Consider the following 15,244-nt stretch of genomic DNA (forward strand, 5'->3'; position numbering starts at 1 on the left):
AATCCACTCTCTGGAGATGGGGAATGGGAGGGACTGTGGGCTAGGGGACACCAGGGACACAGAGAATAAGGGGTATCACATTAAAGACGGGGGGAGTACATAAAAGCCACATATTAGAAGGTGAGATTCCCGGTGTCTCGCTCACGCTTGCATCCAGAACTCACGTAACTAGCCTTATATCTTTCCCAACAGGCAGGAGTTTGGGAGTTTGGGAAATTTCTCTTTGGAAAAACTCAGGCCCAGAGCATGGAGCCACAGGTATTTATGGTGGGGAAATGCAGGAAGAGGCAGAGGCAACTGAAGTGGCCTCGTCTAATCAGCCTCCACTAAAACCCTTCCAATGACCAGTCACACACAGAACTGCCAATCAGAATTTTAGTGCCCCCTTCTTAAATATGTAAAACAGAATGGAGCAATTAAATTTTCAAAAAAACCTACCTAAATGTGGACTTTCAAAAATGCAGAGAAAAGAAAACTTTAAAAGCCCATCCCTAATGTTCTCTGATTGATAAGAGAAGATACTGAACTAAAACAAAGAAGGAAAAGAGTCTATGAAAGAAGCATTGTCAAAGAGAAGCTGCACTGGACAGTCAAACAGGTGAGGAAAACTTTATTCAGGATTACTGCAACAAGGACCATGACTATTTGCAGTAGCGGAGAGAGACTGAACTCAACTCCAAATACACTAGGGACAGCTGGGGATTTACAGCCAATGGGCAGGATGAGGGAGTCCAGCAGCAGATGGGAAATTGCTAAGAAGAAATTTGTTAGGTATCAAAGCGGGCGGAGGAGGGATGAGGAATTTGACTGGATATCAAGGGTTGGGGGATTCTCACTAAACTGGCTTAGCAGGATTCTCGCTAAAATTGGGCCAGCAGGCCAAGGAGAGACATAGTCAAGAAGAGGGCTCAGCAGAGCCTGACTACTGTTTTGTCAAGGAAGGAGTATTTGTCATCATTCAAAAATAAAATAATTAGTTCTTGGGAATTAAAAACATGATAGCAAATGTAAAGATTTTAGTATGAGAATTGGGAGATAATAAGTAAAACAAAAAATACAATAGAAAATGGAAAAGATAAGAAAGATAATCAGACAGGTACTCCTGCTCCTTGGCTAGCCTCCACCACTGGCACAGTGATGGGCTGACAGGTTCCTAGAGACACAACAGAACAGGGTCTCTAAGGAGGTACCTTCTCTCAGGGGCTGGCCTGCCATTCACTGAAGGTCAGCCAGGCAGTCAAGCCCTGGCTCAGGGTGGGTCCAACAGCAGGTCACAGGTTCCTCGTTCTTGCTCTCTGTGTATAATGTGCTTCCCCGACCAACCCCATAATTAAAATATCAAAAACTCATGATGTCACCCACCAGAGAGCCAAAGGAATGAATCAAATTTTCAAACACTCAGACATGATAATTACAGCCTTTGCATACTTTGAGGTTTGCAGGGTAAATGACCCCAGTTAAAGCACTGATTTCTTATTTGAAATCTCTCCATATTTCTTTTAAACCTTTATATCAGTTTTCTATTGTGGCTGTACCAAATTATCAGCAACTTACTGGCTTAAAATAATATAAACGTGTTATCTTTAAATATCTGTAAGTTAGAAGTCCAACACAGGGCTCGCTGGGCTAAAACCAAGGTGTTGGCAGGGCTGTGTTCCTTCCCAGCAGCTTTAGGGGAAAACGCATTTCCTTGTTTTTCCCAGCTTCTAGAGGGAGCCTTCACTCCTTGACTCATGACCCTTTTCTACCCTCAGAGTCAACAACAGATCTAGTCCCTCTCAGATCACATGGCACTGACTTCTGCTCTCCTTTTCCACTGTTAAGAAGGATCTTTGTAATTACAATGAGACCACTCGGATATTCTAGGATAATCTCAACATTTCAAGGTCATCTGACTAGCAACTTTAATTTCATCTACTACCTTAATTCCTCTTTGCTATGTAACATAACACATTTACAGGTTCCAGGGATTAGGACATGGACATTTTTGGTGGACCATTATTATGCCTGTCACGTCCTTAGTAAAATTAATTCCAAAAATCTCCCTTTTAAAAAATGTTGTTCTGGAAACATGTAGCAGTAATAGTTACTTCAAACATTGCTTATTAAATTGGAGTATTAACAACATGTGATATTAGATCTGTGTATTAGGCCAACAATTAACTTGAACTGATACTGGTAATCAATGTCTATAATCTCAAGGAAAGTAAAAGAAAATGACCACACATAGGAGTTTTGTGTGGCAGTCAAAAATATCAATTAATTCACTTAAAAGAAGTAATTTTTAGAGAAAATAAAAGAAAACACAAATGCTACATGGATAATATGGAAACAATATTTTTCAATTACTGATCCTGGAAGCACTTTACCAATGTGAACTTAGTAAGCCTTCCAGGCAGCAAAACAGTTCAATCCCTGCAGGTTAGGCCTCACTCAAAACTTGATCTCTACACTTCCTGAACTGATGTTAGGCTTCTGTTAAATCTGACTCTTTAGTGAGCATTAGCATCATCTGAGGTGCTTGTTAAAAATGCAGACTCCCAAATGCCACGACCACAGACTGTGATCCAGTAGGTCTAATGGGGGCCTAAGGAATCTATATTTTTAATGCACGTAACAGAATGTTAAAATGGCAGTATCTCTATGTCCGTTTCAACTAAAGGGTCATATCAAATAGGATCCCAGCAGGAAGCAGATGGCACCCTGAAGCTGGGTAACATGAAGAGAGTTTAACAAAGGGAGGATTTACAAAAGGTGTGGGCAGAGTATAGCGAAACCACAAGGGGTGATGCAGTGGCCCTAGTCTAGTAACAGCATGGCACCTGTCAACATCCCTAGGCCCGAAAACACAAGGGAAGGGAGCTGTCACCAAAATCAGAGAGAAGAAGAGTTGGGTGGAGAGGGCTGCCTGACCAACAGCCTTGGCTCAGGGATGCAGACAGCCCAGGGAGCCCAGGAGGAAGGGAGCCAGGGGATTACTAACCCACCTCACTCTTCTTCCTGGCTTCTCCCGAGACTCCCTACTGACCAACTCCACAGGAAGCCAGCAGGCAAGGGAGTCCACTGGTGAAATCCATATTGGTCAGTGTCCTGGGCCACACAGGAGGATAGCAGAGATGGAGGGTGGGTCTGGAGGGACACAGGCACCAACACAATAGATATCAAAGCGAGCATAAAACACACCTGCTCACCAACCCCTCTATGCACAGAATTTATGAAAGAAATGTTTTAAACCAGTTCCATGACATTGAATGCCTCATCTGTACAAGGAAATAAAATACAGTCAGAATACGAAAAGAGAGGGGGGCTCTCATGAGACCACTTTATCATGTGTTCCTGGTCATGGAAAGACACAGGGCTCCACATAACCTCTGAAAAAGTGAAAGTGTTCTGAAGTCACAGAATCTTGTTGGCTGGGGGCTATGATCAGTATGTGCTCTCAGAATTTACAGGTGCAAGAGATGCTTGTGTGTTTTCTTTAGAACAGGTGGGCCACACAAGAGAGAGCAGGCCTCTAATTGGTTTAGGTTCTGCCCAGGAAGACCTCCTAAAGCAAGAATCAGTGTGGAATGGACCTGTGAACAAAACCAGGCAGGAGAAAAAGCTAAAGCTGCACTTAGATTACATGTCACACTTAATCACTGAATCGGTCATGTTAATAGAGTGATTCTGATTCAGGTGGTCTGGAGAACGTTTTTGTAAACCACTGCTCTAGACTATTTAAATCTGCCTGGATATGATAAAACAGACAGGACAAAAGATGATTCACTATGGTACTCTTATTCTTGGCATTAAGAACCGAATGGAGTGGTTAAAAACCTAAGTTCTATGTACAGATCAACTGTAATAAAACCACTTCTCTGTTATTTATTACCTGGGTGATCTTGGGCAAGTTACCTAACTTCTTCAAGCATCAAGGTCACCACCTACATGTAAAATGAGTATAACAATAGTACATACCTCCAAGTATTGGGAGGATGAGACAAGGTAATCCAGGTTCCTTTACAGAGTGCCTGGTACTCAGTAATACATAGTAGCTATTTTTATTATCCAAGCAGCATTTATAAAGTTATTATTATATGCCATATTTAAATATTGATATGCAAATAACCAAATTCTAGTATAAAACCCAATTTATCTAAACTCATCCTCCTTTTGTTTCCATAGAACGTTTGTTTTACCCTCTTACACTCAAAACGTTAATAAATACAGACTTTTGATACATGAGTCTTACTTACTGGTTTTCCTACAAGGAAAGGTAGTAGGTTAGTTGGTTAGTAATCATTACTCAGAGCCCAGTTTGGACTAAAAGCTATATTAAATGCAGTGAGAAGCATTATTATTCAAATCAAAAATATGCCTGCTGAAGGGATTTTGCCCCAGTGGCACCTCAGAGGGAATAAACAGCTTTAATAGAAAACTTCCTGCAGGAACTGAGTTTGAGCTAGATAAGAATGGAGAGATTAACTCTTACTAACAAAGCTGACATTAGGAGGCTTTTCAGGCAGCAGACAATAGCCTGGCAAGGGTGGGGAACTGGGAATTAAACAATCCTGAGCTGGGTACCACACATGGCAAGACTCAAGGGAGGAGCACATGGGTTGTACAGGGGACAAAGCAGTGAGGTCAGAAAAGGAGAAAACCTCTCCTGGACGTAAATCACCCAAGTACATCAAAGTCCACCTGTGCACAAAAATCTGTGTGATAGCAGTAATTTCTACGGTTTCCAAAATGAGAGCTTTCTGAAAATTAAGAGAAAATCGTTACTGTAAGGGAGAGTATAGGTCATTAATGATCACTGCTGATGGAAGTTCAGCTATTTCTGTGGCAGAACACAGAACACAAGGAAGACGTGTGGGAATTAATTACATCTTTCTGGACTTTTAAGAATTTCTCAGGGTCCCATTTTCCTCTCCTGTGAATCAGGAAAAATTGCTAACACACATACCTTTCATGGTGAGGTCTAACAATACACTCCTAGTAAGAATGCTTCAGAAAATGCCCTTGGAGTGTGATAGATTTGGGGAGATAATTAATTCTGTCCCCTTCCTTTCTCACTCACCCCATGCCACTACCAAGCACTACCTCTAATCAATTTTAAACTTGAACAAAAATCTATAAGGTTTCAAATGACCAGATGACATGTTTATTTCTGCAGTGATTAATTTCCTCAAAAAAAAAAGAAAAATTCCAAAAGAAATTGGATTGGTTTAATTGACACTGTCTAGGTTTGAAGCTAATGAAAACCCTAAAAAGCTTTTCAACACCTACATTTCCAATCTGAATGATTTTTAAGACCAAGAAAAACAAGAGGTTGGGGGAAAAAAAGAAAGCAACCCCAGCTCACAAAAGAAGACTAAAAAAAAAAGTGCTCAACATGGTAAAAAGTAAAATCCTTTCATAATTCTAGTGATATGGAATAGAACCAATACCTGAATTTTAAGCTAATGGTGCTGTATCAAAAATTTTTTAGTAATTTTCATGTTTATAGGGCAAGAAAACAGAAACTGGCTTTGGCATATCTGAAATGCATAAAAATGATATATACACTGTCATCATATTTGTAAATTAAATAATAAGGAAGCAATGTATCCTAAGCCACAGACAGACACATTCAGAAAAATTAAATGGTTGCATTAAAATAATCCCACTAGCAAGCCACCTCCAGCTAGGCTAGTTTCTTTTATCACAATCTAGTTTCCATTTCATTAACCTTTGGGTCAGAGCTTCCAGAAAACTGTTGGCTGTATCTCAAATGGAGAGATAAATGTGAAAAACACACTGATCAGGGAGGAATTCTGGGAATATGATGACAGCCACAATATAGTTTTTAAATCTCCCCAAATCCCCCCATAAAAGCAGACAGAGCAACCAGGATACTAAAACCAAAAACTCATGAACAATATTTACATCAAATGGTGACAAACAAATGATAAGATTTCCCTAGGAACCTGAAAATATGAGCAGGTGGGGATAAGCTACCAGCAGCCACAAGAACCATGTGGTATCCCCTGCCATGCACAAGGAAAGAGAAAGAAGCAAAGAGCATCTGATGGATCTGAGCACAGGAAAACCCCAAAATTGGCAGCAAGTGCTGGGAAGCACCATGGGCCAATGTGAAGACAGTGGTTGAAACTCAGAAGAACTCATTACATTCCCATTTGCAGAGCAAGAGGTTCTCAGCAACATCTAAAGGGGCTGGGGGAGCTTGGTTCCCACAAACTCTCAAAACTAACCAAGCAAAGCTCCCTTCCAGAAGGAAATCCACAAAAGAAAAACTGCGGAGAGGAGATGCCAACTTGAGCAGGACAGGGATAACAGAGACAAAACAAGAAAAGATCCAGATAAAAAGTTGGGGAAAGAAACACAGATACAGTTAATTCAAGCAAGGTCATCTGGTTGATCCAGTATACTTACTGTATCTTGCACATGGCTTAGCATATAATTATTGCCCAATAAAAATGAGTATTGAAGTAATACAGACCAGATATACCCTCCTGCCTGAAACCACCAAAAAAACAAACAAAATATAGGAAACAATGGTTTTCAAGACACTGGATAGCAGGCCATGAAGAACAGTGATCCCTGAGAAATGAGAAACAAAGAAGGCAAGGCCTACATTTGTGCCAGGATACTGCCTTGAGAGCTTCCAGGGTGCAGCCCAGGGAGAGAGAATTCAGTGGGAACCCAGCAGACTCCCTGAGCTGAAAAGGCAGAGTGAGAGTCTAGGGAGATCAAGGCAGCTAGAACGTACACAACAGAGAACCAAAGAGCAGAGACTTTCAAAGAGAGAGAATTCCAGAGATCTGCAGAAGATCTCTCTAAACAATTGAACAAGGTACCAATTTGCACATAAATATGAGGATACGATCTGAGGCTGGGGAAAGAACCACCTAAAAGGATTAGAAAGAACAACCCTTGAGTCCACCTAAGACTGCAAATAGTGCCTGTTCCCTCAAGGCAGACAGGGAAGCATCACAGCGCATCACTGGGTAGGGTACTGGGAAGAAGACGGCCTCAGAAGTGGGGAATAATTCCCTTAAACTAACACACTTCTAAGTGAGCCTAACAAATCTTTAAAATAAGACCTGGTAGGAATAAACTGTTTGTAAGTAACTGAACTGCATTCCAAAATAAAGCACAAAAATACTTTCAGGAATACAAAAATGTTCGGCATTCAAAAAGGCAAAATTTACAATGTCTGGAATCCAATCAAAAATTATCAAGAATGTAAAGAAACAGGAAAATATAAATCTTAATGAGGAAAAAAACCCAAGCAATTAAAACTGACACAGAACAGACATAATTGTTAGAATGAACAGACAAGGACATTATAATAGTTGTTAAAACTATATTTCTTATTGTCAAAAACTAGAGATAAGGAAGATATGAAAACGATCCAAACAAAACTTCTAAAGATGAAAACTACAACATCTAAAAGCAAAAATACACTGGAAGAGATTAATGGCAGGTTAGACATTGTAGAAGAAAATATTATTAAATTGAAGGCAGACTAATAGAAATTTTTCAAAATGAAACACAGAGAGAAAAAAGAATTTTAGAAATGAACGGAGAGTCAGTGAGCTTTGCGACAACTTCAAGAGGTCTAATATGCATGTGCTGGAGTCCCAAAGAAGAGGAGGTAGGGAGTGAAAAACATTTAATAAATAATTGATGAAAATATTATAAACTTAATTAAAATTAACTCACAGAACCAAGAAGCTCACTTACTTCAAGCACAAGAAACATGAGAAAATGACACCAAGGCACACCATAATAAAATTACTCACACCAGTGACATAAAGAAAAAAAATTTTAGAATATGAAAACAAATATATGTATATATATGTATGACTGGGACATTATGCTGTCCACCAGAGACTGACACATTGTAACTGAATAAACTTCAATAAGAAAAAGAGAAAAACAAAAACAAAACAAAACAAAAAAAGCTTTAAAGCAGCCAGGGGAAAAAACACATTATACACACAAGAACAAATATAAAATGACAGCAGATTTCTCATGGGAAATAGGATACAGAAAAAGACAATGGAGCAACATCTTTAAAGTAACAAAAGAAAAATATGTCAATACGATTGCCTATGTAGAAACTACAATGGAATCTACAGAAAAGCAACTAGAACTAAGCAGTGAAGGTTGCAGTTTTGCAGGATCAAAGATCAATATAGAAGAACCCATTGTATTTTTGTAAACAATCGACGAATAATCAGAAATTAAAATTCAAGAAACAATGCAACTTATAATAACATTAAAAATACAAAATACTCAGGGATAAATCAGATGAAAGAGATACACTGCAAAAATGTAAAAGATGCAAAACCTATACTCTGAAAACCATAACGTTGCTGACAAAAATAACAGGCCTGCATGAATGGAGGGATGCATCGTGCTGATAGGTCAGAATATACAATATTGTTGGGAGGTCAGTTATCCCCAGATTAATCTATAGATCTCCCCCCAAAAGAATCCCAGCATGCTTTTTTACAAAAATTGGTAGGTTGATTCTAAAATTCATATGGCAATTCCAGGAACCTAGAATAGCCAAAACAACTTTAAGAAAGAATAGCATAGTGAGAGGATCAGATTTTAAGACATCATACAGCTACTGTATTCAAGATAGTTTGGTATTAGTGCAAAGATAGGCAAATAAATCAATGGAACACAGAAAGTTCCAAAACAAACTTACGTGAACAATTGATTTTTGTTTGCTTTTGCTGCTCTTTTCTTTTTTTATAGACTATTTTTTAGAGCAGATATAGGTTCACAGCAAAATTGAGTAGAAAGTACACAGAGTTCTCAAGGCAACTGATTTTTGACAAATATAAAAAGGCAATTTGGTGGAGAAAGGATCATTTTTTCAACAAGTGGTAGGAATAATTTTGCATCTGTACACACATACACACACATACACAAAAGCTTTGATTCATACCTCTAACTATGTGCAACAATTAATTCAAAATGGATAGATGACCTAAATATAAAATGTAAAACTGGGAAATTTCCACAAGAATATATAGGAAAAAACCTTTATGACCTTGGATTAAATAAATATTTCATAGCTATGACATCAATGCATGATCAACAAAAGGAAAAATGGTAAATTGAGCTTCATAAAAATTTAAAATTTCTTATCACAAGTTACTGTTAAGAGGATAAAAAAATAAGGAACAGACTAGAAGAAAATATTTGCAAATCATTTATCTGATAAAGTACTTGTAACCAGAATAAAGAACTCTCAAAATTCAGTAATAAAAAAAATCAAAATGGGCAAATTATTTGAATAGACATTTCACCAAAGAAGATATATGAATGTCAAATAAATCCATGATAAGATGTTCAACATCATTAGTCATTAGGCAAACATAAATTAAAGCCAAAATGAAATAACCTCTACACACCTATTAAAATGGCTAAAGTTGTCCATCAACAGAAGAATGGATAAAGAAGATTTGAGACACACACACACACACACACACAGGAATATTATTCAGTCATAAAAAGAACAAAATAATGCCATTTGCAGCAATATGGATGAACCAAGAGATTATCATACTAAGTGAAGTAAGTCAGACAGAGAAAGACGAGTATCGTATGTGGAATCTAAAAAAATGTTACAAATGAATTTATAAAACAGAAATAGACTCAAATTTATGGTCACAGAAAATAAACTTACCAAAGGAGATGGGGGGAGGGATAAATTAGGAATTTAGGATTAACAGATACATACTAATATGTATAAAACAGGTAAACAATACGGACTTAACAGTGGAGGGATAAATTAGGAGTTTGGGATCAACAGATACACACTACCATGTATAAAATAGATAAACAACAAGGACCTACTGTATAGCACACAAAACTATATTCAGTATCTTCTAATAACATATAATAGAAAAGAACCTGAAAAAGAATATATATGTATAACTGAATCACTTTGCTGTACACTTGAAACATTGTCAATCAACTATACTTCAATTTTTAAAAAATGGCTAAAATTTAAAAAGTTGACCATACCAAGTGATAGTTAAGGATGTGGAGGAACTGGAACACTTATACACTGCCAATGAAAATGTAAAGTAGGCCAACCAATTAGGAAAACAGTTCAGCAATTCCTTAAACGATAAATGAACACCTACCATATAATCTAGCCATTCCACTTCTAGTATTACTCAAGAAATAAAAGTATATGTCTATTTGTACAGGAATATTCATAACAACTTTATTTGTAAAAGCCAAAAACTGTAAACAATCCAAATGTCTATCAACAGGTGAATAAATAAACCAGTTATGGCATATTTATACAAAAAAATACTCTCAGAAAAATAATGAACTATTGATACACACAGTAACATGGCTTGATCACAAAATAATGAGAAAAAAACAAGACAAAGTAAGTACAAGTCTGAATGCAAAGGGAGCAGGCAGAAACACCCATCTTCCAGTCTCCCCCTGAAAGAGGTGTATTTGCAAACTTTAAAAGCTGCTGCCTGAGGGTCTGGCTTCCAAATAGCCTGAATCTACCTGCTAACTAGATCTTCCTTTTTGAGACACTGACATGTTTTGGCACATCCTCAACTACTGGGAGCCAGTAAAAACAAAGTAGGCTGTTTGGACATCACAAAGGTTTGAGAGAGGACCAAGAGTTAGGGTGAGGTTGAATGATAAAGTTTATCTTCTACAAGGCCACTCCTTCAAGACTGGGGGAGGTGGCTATTTTCATCTAATGCATAGAAACAAGCCCAAAGAGTCAAGGAAAATGAAGAAACAGATATATTCCACATGAAAGAACAAGATAAAACCACAGAAAAAAAAATGAGTACAAACAGTATGGTTCCACTGTTACAAAACCCTGGAAAATACAAACTAACCTGTAAAGACAGAAGACAAATCAGTGGTTGCCTATGGGTACAGGTGAGGGGTAAGGGACAGATGAAGTGATTATAAACAGACACAATGAAGCTTTTGGGAATGATGGATAAGTTCATTACCTTAATTATCATAATTTCACATTCACTGTGCATGCATATGTCAAAATCTATCAAATTGTATACTTTGCAGCAACTGTACACTTTCAGAGCAAAATTCTGTGTATCAATTATATCCCAATAAAGCTTTTATAAAATGAGTGTTTGTTTTTAAACAAACTAAATTACAAGCTAAGAAGGATAAATCAGGACAATGTAATAAATTAATTTTTTTCTAGTATAGTTAAGAGTAAATAGTATGATGTACTCCAAGGTTCATAGCAACATTATTTACAATTGCCAACAAATGGAAGCAACCTCAGTGTCTACCAACAGATGAATGGATAAAAGAAAGATGTGGTACACACACACACACACACACACACACACACACACACAATGGAATACTACTCAGCCATAAAAAGAATGGAATTTTGCCATTTGCAACAATGCAGATAAACTTGGAGGGTATTATGCTAAGTGAAAAAAGTCAATAGAGAAAGACAAATACTGTATGATATCACTTATATGTGGAATCTAAAAAGTACAACAAACTAGTGAATATAACAAAAAAGAAACAGACTCACAAATACAGAGAACAAACTAGTGGTTACCAGTGAGGAGAGGAAAAGGGAGAGGGGCAGTACAGGGGATTAAGACATACAAACTATTATGTATAAAATAAACTACAAGCTTATATTATACAACACAGGAAATACAACCAATATTTTATAAGCACTATAAGTGGACTACAACTTTAAAAGCTGCGAACCACTATATTGTACACTTGTAACTTATATAATATTGTGCATCAAATGCACTTCAATTTTTAAAAGAAGAATATTATAAACAAGAAACAAAAAAAGTAAATTGTATGCACTTGCATAATACAATGAAAACATAAGTTTAAATTAAGGGATGTTTTTTGCTATTTTCCCTACATTTGGAAGACAAAATGTCTGAATTGTTCTAAAATTTTCCCCATATTCTAAATAAAATACAAGTAATCTTATTAATTTTTCAACAGAGGTACCAAAACAGATTTCAAATCCTTCCAAAAGACAGTCAAACCAAGACAAAAATAATGGGAAAAATAAAATTAGTAATGCAATGTGCAAGAACAAACTAAGTAGCATCTCAAACTATTAGGAAGGGAAATAAAACCTTTACCAGATAAAATTTTTCTAAACATGATTCATTAGGGTGGCTCATATTCTATCTCAGAATTTTTACTTAGAAGTCTCAAGATTTATTCTTCTATATCTTGCTATCTTTCCCCAAAGTTTTTTTTTAAACCATGACTGGACACTGAATTTAAATAGTTAGTCCTAAAATAATGAGGTAATTGTTTGTATCTGGAAAGTACTCCAAGTCAGTTAGAATTTTAAGAACACTTTCAAAAGACTCAAATGTGAGAAATGATTCAGAATTTAAAAAAATATTTTTCCAAATGGGTTTATAGCTCTCACCATTAGAGCTGTTACAAGCTGATGAAATCTCATCAGTGTACCGAACAAGAATAGAAAAACTATATATTTTCTGTATCCAAAAGGTTTATTAAGACTCACAATGCAGAAACTGCTCTTTCAAATTGAACTCTAGCATTTTGTGCATTTATTAACTCTACGGGGTCTTCTAGGTTTGAAGACAGGTTTGCCAGCCTGGCGAGGTAGAAAAAAGCACATGGATTCTTGTCCTGATCAGCCACTATAAATTATATCAAATTAGGTAAGTAAGTTGACCTCTCTGTAATTCTTCACTGTATATGGGGGCATTAGTCTGAAAGTTTCTCACGTTCCCATCATTTTGTAACTATGTCTAACAAGACAGAATGCTTTCAGCACCATGGACAGTTACAAGTAAGACAAGGTCACAAACTCCAGCAGAAAAAACCAATGGTGTTGTTTTAAAACTCAATGCAGCAAAAGTGCACAAATGGTTTTAATATTTCAAGTTAATGTGGTGTTTATAATAATAAGAAAATTTTTTCATTTTGATTTTTTATAACCACCTTTCAAAATTATGAACATTTTGGAATATAGCAGAAACAATTTGCCTTGTGAAGAAAATCTGTATTTATTACACAAGTGTTCCAATTAATAGTGATTGAAGACTTACACCAAAAAAATGCTTCAAAAGGCATAAATAAACACACAAAAAATTAACAAAAATGTGAAGTAAAAGTATATTAAATTTTATGTTCTTCAATTAAATCCTAGTAACTTAAAAATAATGAAGTTTCGACTATATCAACTAAAAATGTCACATACATTAAAATATTGTTAATCAATTTAAACAATGTTAAAGTTGTTATCATAATATATCTTAGAATTTACAACCAAAGTCATCCTAAGACATTTTAAGGTCCAGGGCCTTCCCCAAAGATGGGCAAAATCACATTCTAATGTCTCTTTCTATTCATCTCAATATTTGAAAGCAAATGAAGTCAGGCTAAAGGAAAGTCAAATATGTAAGTCCTCAAGGCCAAAGAAAAAGGGGAAAGGAGTTCATCAGAAAGGTATCTTATATCCTTAAGTATTTACATTCATATAGCAGAAATTTTTCAAGTTTCCTTGGTGATAGGGAAAGAAGAAGGTCTGTGGAAAAAGGTATGGTATGGTTTTATGAATTTATTTATATGTGTATTAATTCTACAAGCCTGTTATTTAGGAAACATTGTTATATGCAGGAGACACAACAGTGAAGAAATAAACACAGTTCTTCTCACTGCTAACACTGAGCTGCTTGCTAGGACAGTAACTCAGTATTTGTTACAGTGTGGAATGAAGAGAGTGAATTCAGAGAGAGCAAGAAAGTTTGCTGGACCTCTTCTGCGGAACAGCTTTCTACTTTTACAATACAGAAGAAAAAGAAAGAAAAGGGGGGAAAAAGAGGGGGTAGTTAGCTGTGCATTTTTTAAGTGGAAAGTTTCCCTGGTCCTTACTATTTTACAAGGAAGAAAGGAAGAAGGAAAAAGAGACAGATATATGCATACAGACACTCCCCACTACTCACAGATATGGCCCAGTCTGAGGTCTGCAACCTGCAGATTTGTATTCCTCCACCTTGGAGTCAAATGAGAACTAATTTGATAGGAAGAGCAATAAGGAATGCTGAGTACTCACCCCATAGACTATGGTGTAAATTTCTACTTAACTTTCTGTTTGGAGGAAATGTCATTATCAAAATATAATTTTTACATATGGGTAAGCATATAGATGATCGCTATCTTTTCAACAGAACTGTTTCTCTGAAAGTTCTACCATTCAAAAGATAATTAAGCCAATATTGATATAAAAAAAAACATGGACCCATTTATGATGTTTTAAAGGGAATGGCATGTATTTGCACCACACAGGGACAAAACCAATAGTTCGAAATTCTAAAATATGCATGTAATATAGCAATGTGTAGCATTATCCAGGAAAGCAGATTTAAAGCAAAGATCATCCTAGCACACTACAGAGGTACAAGGAAAACTAACATCTCTAGCTGATGTGAGTCACTTTTTATGGATCAAAGCACAAAAACTGAAGCCAATAAACAGCTTATATTTATTAATTTTCTAGGTTTTATGTATAAGAAAATTGATGTCTCATAGTAAAAACTGATTTAAATCAACCTATTATTGATTTGTTTACCTAAACAGTTTCACTTTTTAATTTATTAAAAAGATAAGATTGAATTAACAATCCAATTTTCTATATGCAAACCTAAACAGAAAAAAAAATAATGGCACACACACACAATGTATATACCAAAGTAATACTCCCAATGTGTGATCCACCTAGCTTAGCAATTATGAACTAGATAAAACAACAGATTAGACTAAACTCCCTTTCTTACTCCTGAAATACTACAAGAACAGCTATCATTGTTTCACTTATTTATTTGTCAAATATTTACTAAGTAATTATCATTCTTTCTGCTCACCACGAAAAGAGGTAGAAGAGACTATGAAAGAAATGTAAGTTTTTACCTGTGATTTCAGGGGCTTACACTTTAATTGAAGGGGTTATCTTGCAGCTCTTCCCAACAGTTGACTTAAGCAGGAAATTTATCCTGTTTATTTTCCCATTTGGATATAATCTCTATCCCATATACCTTGCATATACCACTATCCTCTCTACCCATAAAACAGCATTAGGTTGTTATTATCTTAAGGGTAGAAACACTGACACCTTTCATATAACAGCTACATCAATTCTCAGGGTATACACTCCACATACAAAATAGAAAATCAAATATTTTCTAGCATG

The sequence above is a fragment of the Vicugna pacos genome, chromosome 2, assembly GCF_048564905.1.
Source record: "Vicugna pacos chromosome 2, VicPac4, whole genome shotgun sequence".
Classification (NCBI taxonomy): Eukaryota; Metazoa; Chordata; class Mammalia; order Artiodactyla; family Camelidae; genus Vicugna; species Vicugna pacos.